The sequence below is a fragment of the Podarcis gaigeae genome (assembly GCF_964106915.1).
Source record: "Podarcis gaigeae genome assembly, chromosome: 5".
NCBI lineage: Eukaryota > Metazoa > Chordata > Lepidosauria > Squamata > Lacertidae > Podarcis > Podarcis gaigeae.
This window is the reverse complement of record NC_139681.1, coordinates 52,320,891-52,340,175: the sequence shown is the minus strand read 5'-3', so window position 1 is coordinate 52,340,175 and position 19,285 is coordinate 52,320,891. Positions and strand designations below refer to the sequence as shown.

General features: G+C 41.5%; 1 long non-coding RNA gene across 1 annotated transcript in view; it reads left to right on the top strand.

The window, feature by feature from the left end:
- The window catches only part of LOC310845824, a 43,978-nt gene that overhangs the window by 4,627 nt on the left and 20,066 nt on the right, over nt 1–19,285 (top strand). The window contains exons 2-3 of the long non-coding RNA XR_014564979.1: nt 848–912; nt 5,880–6,014. This is a non-coding gene — a long non-coding RNA (uncharacterized lncRNA). The remainder of the gene's footprint in view (nt 1–847; nt 913–5,879; nt 6,015–19,285) is intronic.

Genomic DNA, 19,285 nt, shown 5'->3' with positions numbered 1-19,285 from the left:
TTTGTTGCATATAAATAATGAAGGCATCTAGAGGAGTTAAAAAACCTGTAGACTATGATACAGTGAACTTGTGCACTCAGTCATTCCCTTCATCCAAACAACTGCCTTTGGCGTGAATAACAGCTTGGCTGATATGAAGCACAGTATTGATCTGTTGCTCAAGAAAGTCCATTGATAGTTCTTTGGACTTTTCCTGAGGTATGGCTGTAACAGCTGAGCACGAGAGGGATCTGCTGCTTCTATCTCTAGCTCATCCCAAATGAATTTAATAGGAAGCCAATCCAGAGAGGGCAGTCTGCTCTCAATCTGTACTGTTCAGTCTCACTTACACACACACACACACAAACAAACAAACATAAACAAGCAAACTTTCTCCCTACATTTCTCTCTATTACTAAAGGCCGATTCACACTTCAAATTTTAAACTTAAAATCCATAGAAGTATCGAGACGTAAATGGCAGCATAAGTGTGGGGCCATCAAATGGGAAACTACACAGAGCTGTTTAAAGTGGGCAATGGAAAAGTCTCCCCAATTGATTTTGCCACTTCGATTCAGGTACTCCCTGTGTCCATTCAACTGTGAACTTTGAGTCCAACTCTTAAGAGCAGCGGTACTGGGTTTTGTTCTTTTCAGATTGTGAGCCTGTGGGCAGGGACTTGCTTTTTATTTCTGGACAGCACCTAGTGCATATTAGGTGCTTGATAAATAATAAATTGTGTTGATCCTGTGTTATTTTTCGTGCCCCATATCTATTCTTTAACAGGTAAGCCAAGGTATACAGGCATATCCTCTGGATACCTTGCCTCAGCCATGTTCTGTGACCATCCATTTCCACATATTTATAGTGCCAAGGGAGAAGAAGAGGAAGAAGCAAAAGAAAGAGAGTAAAGAGAAGGAAGAGCTGGTAAATGTGAGTATCTGTGTGTTTTGTGCCCACAGGGCAAACAGTAATTTGGCATTCCTAATCCAAAGGCCACACCATAGCTACTTTGAACTTTAAAAAACAAACCATGGGAGATTACAAATCTAAGAAGAGCTCTGCTGGATCTGACCACAGACCTATCTAGTCTAGCAACCTGTCTCCTGCAGCCGCCAACCAGGTGCCTCTGGAAAAGCCCAGAAGCAGAATGTGATGGTAATAATTCTCCTTCCTTGTTCCTCAGCAACTGGCATTCAGTGACATACGACCTTTGAACCTGGACGTTCCTTCTTCTTTCTTCTTGAAATTCCCATATCGTGTCTATTTTGATTTGATATGTTTAATCAAGTGCACGCATGGAGAGAGAATACATGGAGTGGTTTATTTGGGTATTAATGTATGTGTAATATATGTTGACTGTCCAAATTGAGCATAGCGTGAAGCAAGCCATTCCATTAGCACAACGATTTCTCCTTGCATGATAGCGTGCTATTTCCCTCCCCTCCCCCTAGATGCCCCCTAAATCTATTCTGGGATATATTCCCCCCCCTCATTTATTTATTTATTATTAATGTTGCAATACATATATGAAACCTTTATATAATAATACATATACATTATATTCGTAAATTCACATTTTCATATTTCATTATGTACCAACATTTATCCATTTCTTATTTCTTGCCCTGTGTCTTCCTTCCAACCCTGCGTGACTTCCTTATTATTATTTTGTAACTTTATTATTGAGATTGTAATTTTGTATCTTAATAATTAAACATTCGATCTTATATATCTGCTTAGTTTAACTTAACTTAGTGAAATCAGTCTATACATATCAACAAATTCTTGTTGGAGCATCTATTCTGGGATTTTCCCCAACCCTCTGGAGCAGATTTGGGGACAGGAGGAGAGGAGGGAAGTCCCATTCTGCTAGCTCTAATTCTAACTAGCCCAATTGTTTAGCTGAATAAATTATGGGTGTGTTTGGTAAGGGGTGGAGGCAGTACCTTTCAGCAAAGAGAGCTGTCACCAGCAGGCAATGTTGCAAGAGAAATGACCATGGATGAAACAGCCCTTATCCCCAGATGCTGAAAGATGACTGAGGAGGCAATGTGATTTGTTAGCAAGGTAACACAGAGTTAAAAACCAGACATGAAGCCTAGTATTGCCATATGAACAAGACCTTCTCACAATCCTATATATTTACAGAAAAGCCAACACGGGTGTTTTATTTTATTTTAGTTCTGGAAAACTTGTAGATAAACAGCATCCTATTTCTTGACCCAAAAATATTGTGTTCAGGGTGTTCTTTTAGATACATGGTCCTAGTGGGAGTCTGGCTTAACCCCATTGAACTGATAAGCAACATCAAAAAACACTGTGGACTCGCACACTTTGGCTAGAATAAAATGTAACCTGCATCACTTTTAAATGCTTCAACATAGGGATTAAACAGTAAATAACCACTATTTGAAATAGGAAAATAATCACACTTATTCTTGGTTAATGACCTAGGTTAATCACAATGTGATAGTAAGGAAACCAGCTTGGTGAACCACCTCTTTAGTATCTGGTTGTTCAACCTACATAAATGTTGACATATGAGCTTCTGTGCCATGGTGATACTTGCTTTGGGAACCTCTAGGCTGGACTAGTAATGCATTTATGTAAGGACTGCCTCTGAAGAGCATGCAGAAATTGCATTTTGTGCAGAATATAGCAGCTAGGTTTGTTGACAGGCCTTGGCCTCAGGGATCATGCAACACCAACTGCCATCCAGTTGCATGGGTTATCTCCGGGCTCAAGGACTAAATGCTGTGGGTTTCAAATGTGTGTGAGACTACATCTTTTAGAAGACATCTGAAGGCAGCTCTGTTTAGGGAATGTTTAATAGACTATTGTATTTTAATATTCTGTTGGAAGCTGTCCAGAGTGGCTGGGGAAACCCAGCCAGATGGGCGGGGTATAAATAAATTATTATTATTAATTATCATCATCATCATCATCTTATCAAATGTGCCTCCACACCATGAGATCATCAGGAGTGGCCCTGCCACAAGTCCCCGGCATCTGAAATTTGGCAAGTGAGTATTTCAGAGCTCCTCTGAATCTCTGATCCTAGGAACCTGCCTAGCTCCAAGGTTTTAGGAGGAGGCTTCAAAAACTCCTCTAAAAAGGCTTTTGGTGATTAATTTGGCACTGCTGATAATGGCACCTATTGGAACTGGTTTGTGTTTCACTTGTTCAGTTGCTGCAGATAGTCTGTTTTTTATTGAAGTTTTAGTGTTCTGTTTAAATCTGTTTTCAAATCTTTCGAAGGTGCCTTGGGAGCCAATTTTGGTTGAAAAACAAGGTATAAATATAATAAATAAGACTCATTCTCACATTTAGATATGACATTAGAGCATTTTAATTGTCACAACACATTTTGCTCTCAAATAGGTTTTGTGAATTTCAAAAATCAGTTCTGATTAGCAAGTTGTGACATTCTGTTCTCAAACATGTCAGCATTGTGCCAGTCAAAATAGGTGCATCTGGCAGGTAAACCTACAATCTTAGGTACACATTCAGTATATATCAGCAATTTGTAAACACCACTTAAAAATAGGTACCATGCCTATGAAATAGGTACACTGAGAGTATGTTGTTAAGGCTGCTTCTCTGCACATAGAATTAATTTTTCCTCTACATAAAAAGAGACCCCGCTACAAAGAAAATGTCACTAGATGGCTCCCATTTTCACAAGCTCAAATCCAGGAGTCCTTTTTTAGTGTTATCCAAGCACAATTCTCACTGAAATCAACAACCTTGGAAATTACCAACGACACTCATAGATGACTCCTGTTTGACCAATGGTTTAAATTTCCCTTTATTTTGCTACTGCTCTAATTGGAAGCAAGCATGTTTGAAAGTTTCTTGAATCCTGGATTGTTGTCAACTTAATTGTGCTACATATGTAACATTGGGGTGCAGATTTTCTTCATGTTATTTCTTTAACTCGCCTTTTCTACACCTTCAGGGTTGGCTTGTCCTAAAACACCACCACCATGCTGTTGAGAACTCAGACCTATGTTCATATCTCAAACTAACTTTTGCAAGCAAAATCAATAGTTTAATGTGAGGAAGACACCCCCCCTCACACACAAACATAATAAAGTTAGCTTTAATCCAGTACTAAATTATAACACTCTGCAACAAACAGTGAGCAACACCAATTGGAATTAAGTGCAAACAACCATGTTAATAGGCAAATCTACCCTGGCTCCTGGCTCTGACATACATTTGATTCATGCCTGTCATCACCTGCATGAGGTAAAACATGCCAACATGCTCCAATCCCTCCAGCATTGGTCATTACTCATGGGGGGGGGAGCTTATAGTCCCCTAAGAACCATACCTCCCTGCCATCCCCTCAAGCCCATTGGCAATGAAGGGAAGGCTGAAGACTGGTCCTTCACCATACAAGGTGCCTCAAGATGCTTGCCAGGAGCATCCATGATTCATAATTCCTGCCAGAACTTGCTGCCAAACAAAACAAGCCCAATTAGCCAAATAAACATAGCAACTCATAGGTAACCCTAAACTGTAAATGCAGGACAGATCACCTGGCTGTATGAAGCTCCACAGAGGCTGAGTAGGGCAGCCTTATATAGTTGAGCACTGCCACCAAGCCAATTGGCCAATAGGCTCCACATGACAGGGGGATGCATCCCCATTCCAGCTTCAATGAAGATGAAGTGAATCTGAGGACATTTCAAGTGTGGCAGGTCACTTTAAGAAAAGTGCATTAGTTGATTTCTGTTCATAGTCATACAATGTGTGAGCGCTGCTGGACTTAATGGGAAGGTCATGCTAAATGCAGCCGCTCCCCACCACTGCATATATGTGTTTCCTAAGACCAACCGGCACAACTGACTACTTGGTGTATTGATATTTGATATCCAAGCCACTATATAGATATGACACAAGGAGCACTGGCCAAGGCCACTTGGCCAGGGGAGTACAAGTGCAGAGATTCTCCCACTACTTTGGTTCAGTAGTGAGCCCTTTGGAAGTCCAACCTTATTGGGAGAAAAGAGAAGCTTCAAACTTTGAGCAAGTTAAGGAATGCCTGTGTTTAAGCTCTTAGTAGACCAATCTGCACCCAATAAAAATGGATTCACTGGAAGCAGAACAGGCAAAAGCAAGTACGCCTTGACATATAATAAGCGTATGGAATTCAAAGCCAAAAGATGTAGTTACAGACACCAGCTCAGATGGTTTTAAAAGGGGATAAGACAAATTCACAGAGAACGATTCATTCAGTGGATATTAGACATGCTAGCTGCAGTAGATATAGTTACTGAACACCAGTTACTTGGGGAGCAAGGGAGGGGTGAAACAATATGGCAGGTTTGTCTGCTTCCTACCCTGCCTCTGAGCTCCCTGAGACTTGGTGGATTTTTGGACTAACCCAACATGGCTTTTATGATCCCAGGTAAATACACCCCTTTCTTCCTTCACAAGCATTTCCATGCTACGATTACAGGAACATCCCTGGAGAGGTTTTGTGGCCATCCCTAAATACATTCTTTGGGAGCATGCCAGAGACAAGACAGTAAAAGCTCAAAAGAGGCAGTTGTACACACCCCCAGATCCAATGGGATGCCTTGTGCCTGCTTCCCTGCTTTGCTTATCTGGTTATCTCTGGTTAAATGTTATATAAAGAGCCCTTTTCTTTTGATTCAAAAGAATTTGATTCAAATGTTTGGATGAGAGTTTTGTGCATAAAAATAGTCTCCCCCCCAAAAGCAATTTTCTCTACTTCATCTTCCATAGCATCCTGAAATGTCAGCCGAAATACAAGAATGAGATGCAGAACTCTAGAGCAAAGTCCACTTCTGGGCATTGTGACCGCAAGAGATGGACTTGCTATATTGCCAAGGGGTTTTTTAGAGTGTCTTCTTTATTTCCCACAGCTTGTCTTTCCACCTTTTAAAACAAGACTTTGCATACTAAAGATTGTAGAGGCAGCCAGAAAAGAGCAGCATATACACAATGCATCTCTAGAAAGGATTAAAAATCAATGAGTTGTTTTCAAATTAGAAAAGGAGGTAAGAAGCCTTTTTCTTGCTCTGTCTTTATTATTTAGTTTTAAGGTTCCCTAGTCTAGTGCAAGAGCTACTTGGCCTAAACACACACATGCAACCTGCTCAGAGTAGCTTATGCCTCCTAAATAGTTGAGGAGGAATCTGTCTGAAACATTTGCTGAACAGGGGCCCAGAGTCTGTGGATAAACATTCATCTTGCTTTTGCAACAACCCCCGCTCCTACAAAAAAAAAAAAAAAAGCCCACCCCCTTGCAAGGTTTTCTTGAAAGCTCGAGGTTCGTTATAGAAAACATACGTAACCTTTTGTGGGCTGCAGTTTGTTTGTTTATGAAACAGGCAAAGTATGACTTTCGGCTGGCGGGGGGTAATATGGGGGCTGGGCAAAGCACTGTCAGGTCAACCCTGGTGGGCTTGCCTAGCAGAGGCAGCAGGTAGCAGCTCATGACTAGGGAGGCAACCGTTGACATTAAAATGGCAGCTAGATCGAACGTCCCACTGTGACTGAGAGAACCCTTTTTAGAGGGATACTAGTTACTAGTGTTGCAGTTCTGGCAGCTTCTCAAAGATACCAGACACTAGTGCTGTGTCTGGTTTCTTTACTGTGAAATAAGCAACACGATTTCACAAGTGTGGTTTAAGCAGGCCCATTGCCCAATTAAGTGGAATTAGCTGAGCCTTGTGGCTTCATGGAATAAATGAACCCATTCCCCAGCTGTTTCTCCCTTTGCCTTCCCACTTCCTTTCAGCCAGTTTTCCCTTCTGATTCTGTTCTAGTTCTATCTTCTTGCTAGCTCTTGCGTGTTCCTGCCTTCATTATCTTTTCTGTCTATCCCCCCCCCCACACACACACTTCCTGCTTTTCAGCACACTGCCTATGTTGCCCCACTTCTGCTGTTCTCCATCCATTCAGCATTAAGCCTCTCCTCCTCCTTTGTGCTGTGAAGCACTGCAAGTGCATCTGACGTTCGGTGGAATTGCAGCACTAGTAGGTTGTTTCTCGATTTTAAATGGTGTTATGAATTTAACTGGGTTGCTGTTGTAACTTTAATTGTATGTTGCTGGTTTAGTTATTTATTTTATGTTGGTTATGTCGCACATCTCTTTGGGCACCTGCTTGGGTGGAACAATCATATAAAAAACAAAGAAAGATAAAAGGAAATAACTAAAAGGCATCAGCAAAATTTGGAGTATTATGCACATTAACTGGAGTCTGTCTAATTCACAAACTTAGACTTTATAGTGGGTGGCCAAAGATTCCCTGTTATTAAGTTTACATCCACACCATATATTTAAAGCACTCATTCATGCCCTCCCCCCCCCCCGAAATCTAGGAACTGTAGTTTATTCAGGATGCCAGGAGCCCTTTGAGGGGTCTCCTAATAACATTCAGCAGCCTTAACATACTGTACTACAGTTTCCAGGTTCTTTTTGCAGGGAGGGGGGGGGGTATGTGACTGTTAAAATGATATGAGTGCTTTAAATGTGTGGTGACCTATGAATTCTTAATCTTTCCACAAATCTGATGTGGGGTGAAGATTTCTTCAGCTGTAGTAAATTGATGCCACTGAATGGAATCAAAATAACCTGTTGAGATCAATTTGGAGACAACCTGTGAATGGCATTCCTGGCATTCCTCAGAATGAGAGTTTGCCTCCCTGTTTCTATGCTCTCCAAGTGTATTGGAGTTGTACCTGCTGCACCTGTATGGCTCTCCCCCCCCACACACTTAATTTTTAAATTATCAGATTAATTATTTTTTCAATTGATGTCAGCTGCTTTGAGAGTCCCTTTTGAGACTGCAGTTGTGGGGTATACATAAAAGTCTGGTACTCTTTTCTGTGAGCTGTCGCTTTGGCTTCTCTGTTGTGGAGGATTCTGCTTCTGGGAATGAGTCCTGCTTTTCCGCTCCTCAGTTTGCATCGTTTGCTCTTCTTTTCCATTGTTTTAGTTTTTATATTAATTTTAGGCAGCAGCCTGATGATGTTTTGTCGCTCTATTTTGTATAGCGCTGTAGAGTGGCTGCCTGAGATCTGTTCTGAAATCTTAAATAAATATGTCCACTGCTGGATTAAAATATCTGCCGTGATGGATGGGAAGCTCCCAAAAATTATATCTGCTTGATCAGTTAGCCAGCTGTTCTGACATTACCAGGTTTTGGCAGAACTTCACTTTTAATTCATTCTTATGTTTTCTTTCTGAGGGATTTGAGCAGGGAAGAAAATTGACCCCCTTGAAAGCAGAGATTACTGCAAGGGTTGGGGATACTTTTTGGAGCTGGGCAAAGTCTCAAGTTGGATTCTTGGTATGATCAGTTGGAGAAAAATCTCAGTTTGGAAAACTATAAAGAAACTGTACTCCATTTTCATATGCATTACTTTAAGGCTCCTGTCCTATAACAATTTGCTTGGGCTTAAGCTGTACTGAGCACACCTTCTGAGTAGGCATGCGTAGGATGGTGCTGCAAGAATCTGACTGCTGCTTTCAGTGACCCTAAAGTACAGATCCGATCTTGTGGCCTACCAGCTGCTACTGGACCAGAACTCCCATCATCTCTGACTGTTGGCCATGCTGGCTGCAGCTGATGGGTATTGCAATCCAGGAACATTTTGTATGGGGAGGACCATAGATTTCACACCTCTGTCCTAAACCGTCATTCCCCCCAAATGCATTGCATCTGTAGAATCTAAGTGGTGGAATAAACCCCACATTATTTGCTTGTTTGCGGCAAATATAGAGATTAGTTGGTCCAGTCTTTACATTGGATTCAACTTTGGCTAATCCAACATCAATTTGTAAATTTGTTAGTTGGCTAAAGTAGCACTTCTCCAAGTATTTGATTAGGTATTATTACCGCTGCTGTTACTTTTATTACCCCATTTCTTACCCAAATGGATTAAAAACAAGAAAATACGCAGGGTCCTAAAATATGGTGTTGGGTGTCTAATGCCAGCATAAAGAGGCATTTTTTCAGCAATCAATGAAAGCAACGTAATGGAGTTACCATATGCACCACTGTAGGGACGGAATTATACAACTTACTTGAGAGTTAAAAGAGTTGATCGATTAAATGATAGCCCATTGTTCCGAATCTCTATTGCATTGCCATTGCTTCTCTTCATATACACACATTTAACTGCAACATTCATATTATTTATTTGCTTGACAATTAGCTAAATCCAATCTAATATTCAACAAAGGTTTTATTAATAAGGCAGAGAGAGAGATGCTCCATGATCATAATCAAATCAAATTACTTTGTATCTTTTGTGGAAGCTGCAAGAATAATTAGGCAGATTATTTCTTTATTTTTTATTTAAATGTTTGCTTGAAGCATTAGACTCTGGATCAAGCCTAATGCAGATGCAAGAGCTCTAATGTATACAAGGACACTTCGGCATAGCTCTGTGAATTCCTCCCTAATGCACAAAGTGAACTTGCCTCGGATACAGCACTGAACAAGGAACCCTGCATTTGCAGGTTGCTTTGCAAACCAAAGGAGCAAATTACATGATTCGTGCATTATTTAGTTATTGTGCGTTTGTAATTCAAGAAATTGCAAAGGGGTTACATCTGAACAGAAATCAGTATATATTATATAAAAAATACAAATTCCACATTTGGCACAATAATTATGGTTACTATTGCTGTTATTATATATTTATTTATACCCCGCCTTTTTCCCCTGGTGGGACCCTGGGCTCAAGTTTTGAATTAATCATATTGTAAACTATACATCTATGCATGCAAAGGCTGCTGGATTAACATTCCCAGTATAATTCCACACTTAGAGTTAGGAATTTGACCAGGATGTGTGCAGGTGTTTTCATGAGTGTGTGTACAACAATCTAAGATACTGTACTGATAATTGATGAAATCTTGCCTTCACTGGCCTCATAATCAACCACAATGTATTTGATTGGAGTTTCTCCCAAAATTCCTTTTGCTCACAGTTCTCGTAAAGCTGTTATTCTAATAATTTGGGTGCTGGAATGGAAGGTTGGAGCAAACCTGTGTTCACAGCAAATAAAACAATCCACTTAGCAATAGATTTCCTTGGAGTTGCTTCTTTTGGCCCCAGTTACACTTTCTTTGGATTACTGGCTGATCTAAATCAGCTGTGCGGTGGTTAGATTTTAATCAGCTCTCGTACGCAGTAATTTTAACTGCTGAAAAAGCTACTAATTAATCACCTTTCTGTATGTAAGAGAGAGATAAATATCCATCCCAGAGGAATTATAATTTCATGGTTTCTAATGATGGGCAGATTACATTTATCTGGATAAATGCAGGGACAGAAGGGGGAGGGTGTCGTAAGTAATAGTCAAAGGCATTTAGACACCATTTAAAATCTTCCCTGCCTTAATTCCATACGATGATAACACAGTTTTCCCAGTTTGTGTGTGAAACAACCACATACATGCAAGGACAGACAAAAGGAAATAATAATAGAGAGACTGAATACCAGGAATGATAAGTAAAACAAATCACTTGAGACTGATTAAAGTTAAAACAGTCTAGTCAAGATTCAGCACAGTACACACTGGATTTAATAAAAGGAGAGGTGGGTGTAAAAAATAACAATAATGATGATAAATGAAAACTGCATTGTGTGCGGCTGTGCTGCTTGCAATAATGAGCATTACTACTACACTATTGTCCAGTAACCGTGTGGGCAAAAACAGCCACGTTCACACAGACAAGGATAGCCATCATGGCGTCCTCCAAATGTTTTTGGTCTACAATTCATGGGAACATAGGAAGCTGCCTTGTATCAAGGCAGACCATCGGTTCATTTACTTCAGTTTGGTTCTCACACTGACTGGCAGTGGCCCTCCAGGGCTTCAGGCAGCGCTTCCTCCCAGCTCTACAAGGAAACGCTGGGCTTTGAACCTGCAATTTCCCTGCACATCGAGACAGTACACTGAGCCGTGGCCCCCTAACCTAACACCATCCCTGACCATTGGCAATTTTGACTGGGGCTTGATAGGAGCTGGAGTCCAGAAACCTCTGAAGGGTACCACGTTGGTTGTCTAAAACAATTAAAACTTACAAAGCAAACAGTAACAAGATTAAATCGAGATGGAATAAAAGAAAAAGAAGAAACTGAGACAGAACTTACCTAAGAGCGAGAAGTTGGGAGAACTGGGTGTCCATTGGTTACATAATTTATCCTGTTGCCACCATGGGTTTCCTTGCTAGGCTTTGCTGCTTCGCTCAGGTAGAGGAATTTCTTTTCAAATGTCAGATTATATTGTACATCTGCTTGTTCATACCATGTCTACAGGTGATGAATTTTAGATGTCTCTTTGAAATAAATGGGATTGATAGAGAGTCTGTGGGTTTTTTTGTTTTAAGTGGATCAAATAAACTCCTGCCTTTCATTTTTATTTATCTGTATAAAATGTGTTTTATTGAAAACTGGGTAGTATGCAAATGTCCCTGGGGCATTTAAAAAATGTTTTCATATGGCCAGTTGCTAGAGAAGTGCCCTGGTGTGTACAGAATGCAAACAGAGGTGTCTCCTGCCCCACCTCACCGCAGCTCCCTAATGCAGGCATAGGCAAACTTGGCCCTCCAGGTGTTTTGGGACTACAATTCCCATCACCCCTGACCACTGGTCCTGTTAGCTACGGATCATGGGAATTGTAGTCCCAAAACATCTGGAGGGCGAGTTTGCCTATGCCTGCCCTAATGCCTACACAGTTTTTTTTAGTGGAGTGGTGGACCTAAGAATCAGGTTTTCCCACATCTAGCAATGTTGGCAGGTATGTAAATGCTACAGTCAGTGTCTTCAGGCATTCCTATCTCCTGTTCCATCCTAGACTGCATATGTGGACTACTCAATGAGCAGAGCTCTGCTTCTCCAGATGTGGTCCCGGCCCTTCTTTATGGGGCAATTGGAAATGGCTTGCAAAACCTCAATGTTCATTGACCAACAAAAGTCCAAACTCTGCTTTAAAGGGGGGCAGGATGAGAATGTGGGAACTGGCTTACAGAACTCAAGTCACATCAACCCCATACATTTAAATCCTTCTTAAAGTGGTGTAAGAGCATTTCCAATGTCTGGTGTGGGTGTGACCCTAGATACCAAGGCATTTCATATAACCAGATCCAGGGATCCAAACTATGGATTACCAGGACTTTGGACAGTACAGGTTCCGAAGAGTAGCTTGCAGTTACTAGTTCTTTTTACTTCCATACCACACTAAGGCAAGGTCTGGTTTAGTGTGTCATGCCATGTGACTCATGATTAAGCCTCAGCGCCTAGGACTTGCCGATCGAAAGGTCTGCGGTTCGAATCCCTGCAGCAGGGTGCGCTCCCGCTGCTCGGTCCCAGCGCCTGCCAACCTAGCAGTTCGAAAGCACCTCCGGGTGCAAGTAGATAAATAGGGACCGCTTACCAGCAGGAAGGTAAACGGCGTTTCCGTGTGCGGCTCTGGCTCTCCAGATGCAGCTTTGTCACACTGGCCACGTGACCCGGAAGTGTCTCCGGACAGCGCTGGCCCCTGGCCTCTTAAGTGAGATGGGCGCACAACCCCAGAGTCTGTCAAGACTGGCCCGTACGGGCAGGGGTACCTTTACCTTTAACTTGGTAACCATCAAACCAGTACAGTTTGTACTGTAACCTAGTACAAACTGTGAGGAAAGGGATTAACATCAATCCTGTTCAAACAGCACGCTAAGCCAAACTTTGGTTTAATTCAGAATGGCATGGCAGTAAAAAGGCAGGGGGAGGAGCAAAGGAGCTGTGAACGCTGCTCTGGAAACCTCCACAGTCGTGGTAAGCCACAGTTGGATTTAGCACATCATGCAAATCAGGCCATTATATGCTGTTTTGCAATGCATAAAAATTGGTAATCTGTAAGCACTTCAATTCCTGTTCCCTTAATTTTTATGTTATGAAAGTTATGAAAGCTAAAACTTGTAGAAGGTGCATTTACACTCATCTGCATTTTTTAAAAAGTTATTACTTTGTACATCTGTCTTGTTGTACTTGCTTTCCAAACCTCAGTTTTGTCAGTGTTTCATTTCCTGTCTTTCTGTCTCATTGGTTCTCAGTAGGGGAAAATGTACAAATTTACTGTTTTCATATGGTGTACAGGACAGTTCCATATATACACATAGATAGATAGATAGATAGATAGATAGATAGATAGATGATAGATAGATAGATAGATAGATAGATAGATAGATAGATAGATAGATCTAAGTGAGATCTAAGTGAAGATCTAAGTGAGAAGATCCCTGAGGACAAGGATGATCTAAAGAAAATAATATTTTCAAGAGAAAATTTTTTATCTGTGAACTGAAATTGCTTCTGAAGCTTCACTAGAAACTATTTTACATATCTAATTTGGTGGCTAATATCCAGTGCCAAGAGGAAGGAAACGTGGAAACTTCAGAAGGTTTGCTCCATCTTGTTTGAATGCAGAGCACAATGAATTTGTATCCGCTGAGCATTCAGCACTTACATTTCAAAACCTACAGCACACTAAACGTGAAACTTTTGTTCAAATTTCAAGGATTTTGATAGCCCAAGTGAATAGACACTGCCTATTGATTTTTCCCTTACAATGACTCTTGGATAACCTATTTTCTCATTTATTTTTAACGACAGCTCATGAGATTTTACAGCAATTCTGCCCAACCTCCTAATATCAAAATCCCTCCTTGACCCTGAAAATTGTAATTCTGCTATAGATCACAGCTGCTGAATATTACCTTTTACTAAGCTGGTTAAATAAAATATGTCCAAATCACTAGATCCCACAGGCCATGACTGAAATTCTAATTATACTGGGTCGGTATTTTTATGCTGCACTACACAGGAAAAAAGCACAGCACTTATTCAAAGTCCACACCAAAGTGGGAGAATCCAGAATGTGGGTTCTAGTTTTGAATTTTAAGGAGAAAAAATTGTTATGCAGCTCTTCGGTGATCCTCCTCTCAAACCTTTTCAAGAAACTGAAATCCTTTTGATGCATTTTATATAATAAAATGCTGAGCACAGTGACTGTATTCAGGGTGTGTGGTGGATGTGTGCTTGACACACACACAGAGAGATTTGGGATGTGTACATTTGATATGTATCAGTTTTGAAATCAAAAAGAGGCTCATACCTCTGTTGGTAAAATATGCACATAGAACACAATCGCAAGGGAAAACCAAAGTGGCTTTGGATGTGTGTTTGGGGATAGGGAGGGCAGGAAGTGCATGTACGTGTTTTTTTTTTGCCTTGTGCTTCTTTGTTTGGCACCCCCAAAATGAGCTTTTCTGTCATTCTCTTCCTCCCTCACACTTGGATACAACATGTGTATAACCAAGAACTTGTCCATCTCACAATTTTTTTTTGCTGGGGAGGGGGTTGTAAAATGCCTTCAATTCCCAAGTCATAGAGAAGCATGAGGAAAGAGGGGGTCACTTGTGCTTCCTGTTTTCCCTTATTCTGTCATTCCCAATTTGACTAAGGTTTCTTCTTCTGGATCTAGAATCCCACAATATGGTTTTACTAGAATCATAGAATTATAGAGTTGGAAGAGACCACAAGGGCCATCGAGTCCGACCCCCTGCCAAGCAGGAAACACCATCAGAGCACTCCTGACATATGGTTGTCAAGCCTCTGCTTAAAGACCTCCAAAGGAGGAGACTCCACCACACTCCTTGGCAGCAAATTCCACTGTCAAACAGCTCTTACTGTCAGGAAGTTCTTCCTAATGTTTAGGTGGAATCTTTTTTCTTGTAGTTTGGATCCATTGCTCTGTGTCCGCTTCTCTGGGGCAGCAGAAAACAACCTTTCTCCCTCCTCTATGTGACATCCTTTTATATATTTGAACATGGCTATCATATCGCCCCTTAACCTCCTCTTCTCCAGGCTAAACATGCCCAGCTCCTTTAGCCGTTCCTCATAAGGCATCGTTTCCAGGCCTTTGACCATTTTGGTTGCCCTCCTCTGGACACGTTCCAGTTTGTCAGTCAGTGCTAGGCCCACCTAGACTGAAATCTTATCATACTTACCTGGGAGTAAGTCCCAATGAAGTCAATGGTGTTTACTTCTGATTGCACTGTTACCCTCCCATACCTGCCTCTTTCCAAATACCTGTAGATCTTAAACCTCTGTGACTGTTAGGCTTCTGTTATTCTTTTACGCAGAGTATTTTGCATTTTTTAAAAGTTATATTGGTTTATGTGAACCATATTTTTATGAGCTTAGAAATCTGGTGTCTAAGAAGTAAGTAGTTAGGGAGAGGAAAGTGTCTCTCCCCCGCCCCGCATACAAGTACTTTAAGCTACCCTGAGACATCAGAGATGGGAAAGATCGAAAAGGTCTTTGCACTACAACACTGAATGTACTTGGGGAGCTCCATGGACTACAGGCGACTGAGACTGAGAAGCATGCGGTGGCTGGACTGGAGTAGCTTTCCCCAGCCTGGCGCCTTTCAGAAATTGTTGGCCTCCATCTCCATCTGCCACAGTCAGTAGGACTAGTGGTCAAGGGTCATAGTCCAACAACATCTATAGGGTGTCAGGTTGCAGAAGACTAGTCTAGAATTGGTTTCCCAAAGCATGGACTGCAACTCCCATCATCCCTAGCTAGCAGGACCAGTGGTCAGGGATGGTGGGAACTGTAGCCCAAAAACAGGGGAAGACCCAAGTTTCGGAAACCCTGTTCTAGAGTATTGAGTTTGGAGATGGGAAGCAAAAGTTCAAATCCCTGGTCAGCCATGAAACTTACTGGATGGCTTTGGATGAATCACTCTCTCGGCTGTATCTCCTGAAATACCGTGTAATATTCAGCTATTAAAACTGTCCTACTGTTGAACCTGCTTCTTAGGATTGTTGCTAGGCTTCAGTACTGAAAGGTAACAAGGTAAAGGACCCCTGAACGGTTAAGTCCAGTCAAAGGCAACTATGGGGTGCAGTGCTCATCTTGCTTCAGGCTGAGGGAGCTGGCGTTTGTCCACAGACAACTTCCAGGTAATGTGGCCAGCATGACTAAACCGCTACTGGTGCAACAGGACACCGTGACAAGTGCCAGAGCGCACAGCAACACTGCTTACCTTACAGCAGGGCATCAGGTGGCCCTTTGCCTCATTCAAGAGCTGCTGTCCTGCCGCTGGATCTGCCCAGCCACAACTTCACTGCCACTTCACCTCTCTCAGTAAGCAGCAGCAATTCTCCGCCCAGCCTGGTTGCATTAGTACCTTCTCCACCATTGTATGTTATTGTGTAACAGGACTGGGGAGCCTGTGTCCCTCCAGATGTTGTTGGACTATATCTTACACCATCCAGCCATGACCATTGGCCATGCTGGTGGGAGGTTGAGTCCTAGAGCATCAGGAGGGACACAGGTATCCCACCTCTATTGTGCACATCTGTTTGCTGACTTGGTACAGCATAAGACTCTTAATCTCCAGGTTGTGGGTTTGAGCCCCACATTAGGCAAAAGATTCCTTCCTTTGGTTCTGGAGGTCCCTTCCAGCAATACCATTCTATGATTCTAAATACAAAGACAAGAAAGGAAAATGTGAGGATGAAGACAGAGAGAGGAGAGAAAGATTGGGGGCATATTGGGGACCAGTTAAGTGTATTCTGGGTTAGGAACATACGGAACTGACTCATACTAAGTCAGAACTTTGGTTCAATTAGCTCTGTATTGTCTACACTGGCTTGGAATGGCTCTCCAGGATTTCAGACAGGTTCCTTCCAGTCCTACCTGGAGATGCAAGGGACTGAACCTGGGACCTTCTGCATGCAAAGCAGGTGTTTTCCCACTGAGCAGCAGGTTGGTGTAGGGCAGCCATATGACCTACTTTACAGAGGGCAGTCCTCTAATTTAAGGGCTGTCTGGCCCAAACGCAATTTCAAAGATAAAGAAACCTTTGGGTGTGTGCACACTATACCTTTGAACTGCAATCGATGCAATCTTCTTTTTCTCAAATAATTCTTCGCACTGTAGTCTACACCTCACAGGGTTACAATATTCAGCAGACCCTTTGCAAGTGACAGTGCCCAGAATTCTTTGAGGGGGAAGAATGTGCTTCAAACACGGTTTAAAGTTATTGTGTGTACATAGCCTAAGAAGAGAGAACAAGAGCTTTGAAGTTACCCATCAAGAGTTAGGATTTGCAAAGCAGGTTGAACTGGTCACAGTCTTCTTCACTATGGTGAGAAATATCGTATTTAAATTCATGGTGATTATTTCTAAATTTGCACCTACAGGTACAAGTTAGCATATGTGCAGATTTGAACAATATTTTGCCCTTCTCTTAGGTGCTGCAGTTCCTCTTTTTGTGATGGGTAAGTGACCACGCTAGGTTATTGTTAAAAGCAGATCCTGGATTTGAAACAATTCAAGTCTGTGGGTGGTAGTCAATGTTAGTTCCACTCATAGAAGACCCATAGAAGTTAATAAACATGACTAATTTAGCACCATTAATTTTAATTGGTCTACTCTGAGTAGGACTTAGTTGACTACAATCCTCTTGTACTAGCTTAAAAAAAAACAAAGAGTTCCCATTTGGACCAGAAAAAGACCTTTCAAGACAACTTACAGTTTGAAAACTTTGACTTAAAAACTCTAGAGTAACCTCATAACAGTTTAAGAGTACAGTGGTACCTTGTGTTACATACACTTCAGATTACATACGCTTCAGGTTACAGACTCCGCTAACCCAGAAATAGTACCTCAGATTAAGAACTTTGCTTCAGGATGAGAACAGAAATTGTGCTCCGGTGGCGCAGCAGCAGCAGGAGGCCGCATTACCTAAAGTGGTGCTTCAGGTTAAGAACAGTTTCAGGTTAAGAACAGACCTCCAGAACGAATTAAGTACTTAACCTGAGGTACCACTGTAAATGGGACAATCCAACTCAGGGCTCACCCAGGCATCCTTTTGCCCTGCATTTGTAGGTTGTTGTTTTTTTGTCCTGGCGCTTTCCCCAGGAAAACCGATGTTTTACTGCTGAATCTGAGCAAACAGCATTTGGACATGGAGCTTTAGGGCATAGCCTTGTGCCCTGGAAAGCACTGGGCAAAAGGAAGTCTGGATGAGCCCAAAGTCATGCACACCCCACCCAAAGAAAGTTAGTTGCCAGCAACAATGCTTTCTTGTCTCATAAGAGCCTTGTGTACCTGCTTGATTCCTGATTGTGAGCCTGTTAAACTTGAGTTGATATAAGGCTCATGTGCCAGGAGAGTCAATCACACTATATCCTCTCTCGCCGCAGAATGTTGAATGACCTTTGGGTTTGATCCATTTCCTTTGCGGTGTGCCAATACCTTGCAATGATGATTCCACATAACTAAGATAGGAAGGAAGCAGGATTGGTCCGCTGATATCTTCCTTTCCTGGTTTAAGATAAAATAATAACGGATGGTGAGTGAAATAATGTTGTTACTTAATTGTGTGGTGGGGGAGTTTTCTGTGTGACACAAAGGAAATTATATGCACAATTACTGTTGTTAACAGAGCCTTGGCATGTAACTCCCAGCACCGCAGGCTGGGAAATCTTCCCCATGCATGTTTAATGGGGTTTGGGTTACTCTGGTCCTAGGGCTGTATCTCTTTTCTAATGTCTTGTGTCCTGGGTGAAACAAAGGAATAACTGAATGTATGAGCGATTATATCTGTCGCCACACAATTTTTCTTGATCAGCATTAAAAAATAATAATAATCCTCACAACATTGTGTCAAACAATTTCTGTCCATTGTCAGCATTGGACACAATCAGTGTATTATTTATTTTGCGTATAATTGCCTATCCAAATACCACAATGATGGGTGCATTTAGATATGTGAATAACAATTAACATGTTTTTAAGCCTAAGTGATGCCTGTGTGGTATAGCCAAACAATCCAGAGGAAAATAAATAGTGCATAAATGTTTCAATAATCTTCTCCCTTCTCCAGGGGCTGCTAAGATGATTTTAAAGTCTAGTCCAATAGGTAGGTCGGTAAATCTGCAATTGTCTCCTCCTTTCATGCTACTTATTCATTGTATGTACAGTAATTGTTTTCCTTTTCCCTTGACTAAAGAGTGTTATCTCATGCAAAGAAGATCAATTCAAAATGGACTTTAATTATCTTCAATAAAAAATAAATTACTCATCTCAACTAATGGTTTGACAAATAAAAGGAGCTTAAATTTACAGCTGCACAGTGCTATTGATTAAAGTTTTCTCCTCCATTTCTCTTTCTTTTCTTTTCTTCTTAAAACAAAATTCTGCCCAAGGTAATGTTTCAATCTTTCTCTTGCAGGAAGATCAGTATGAATAA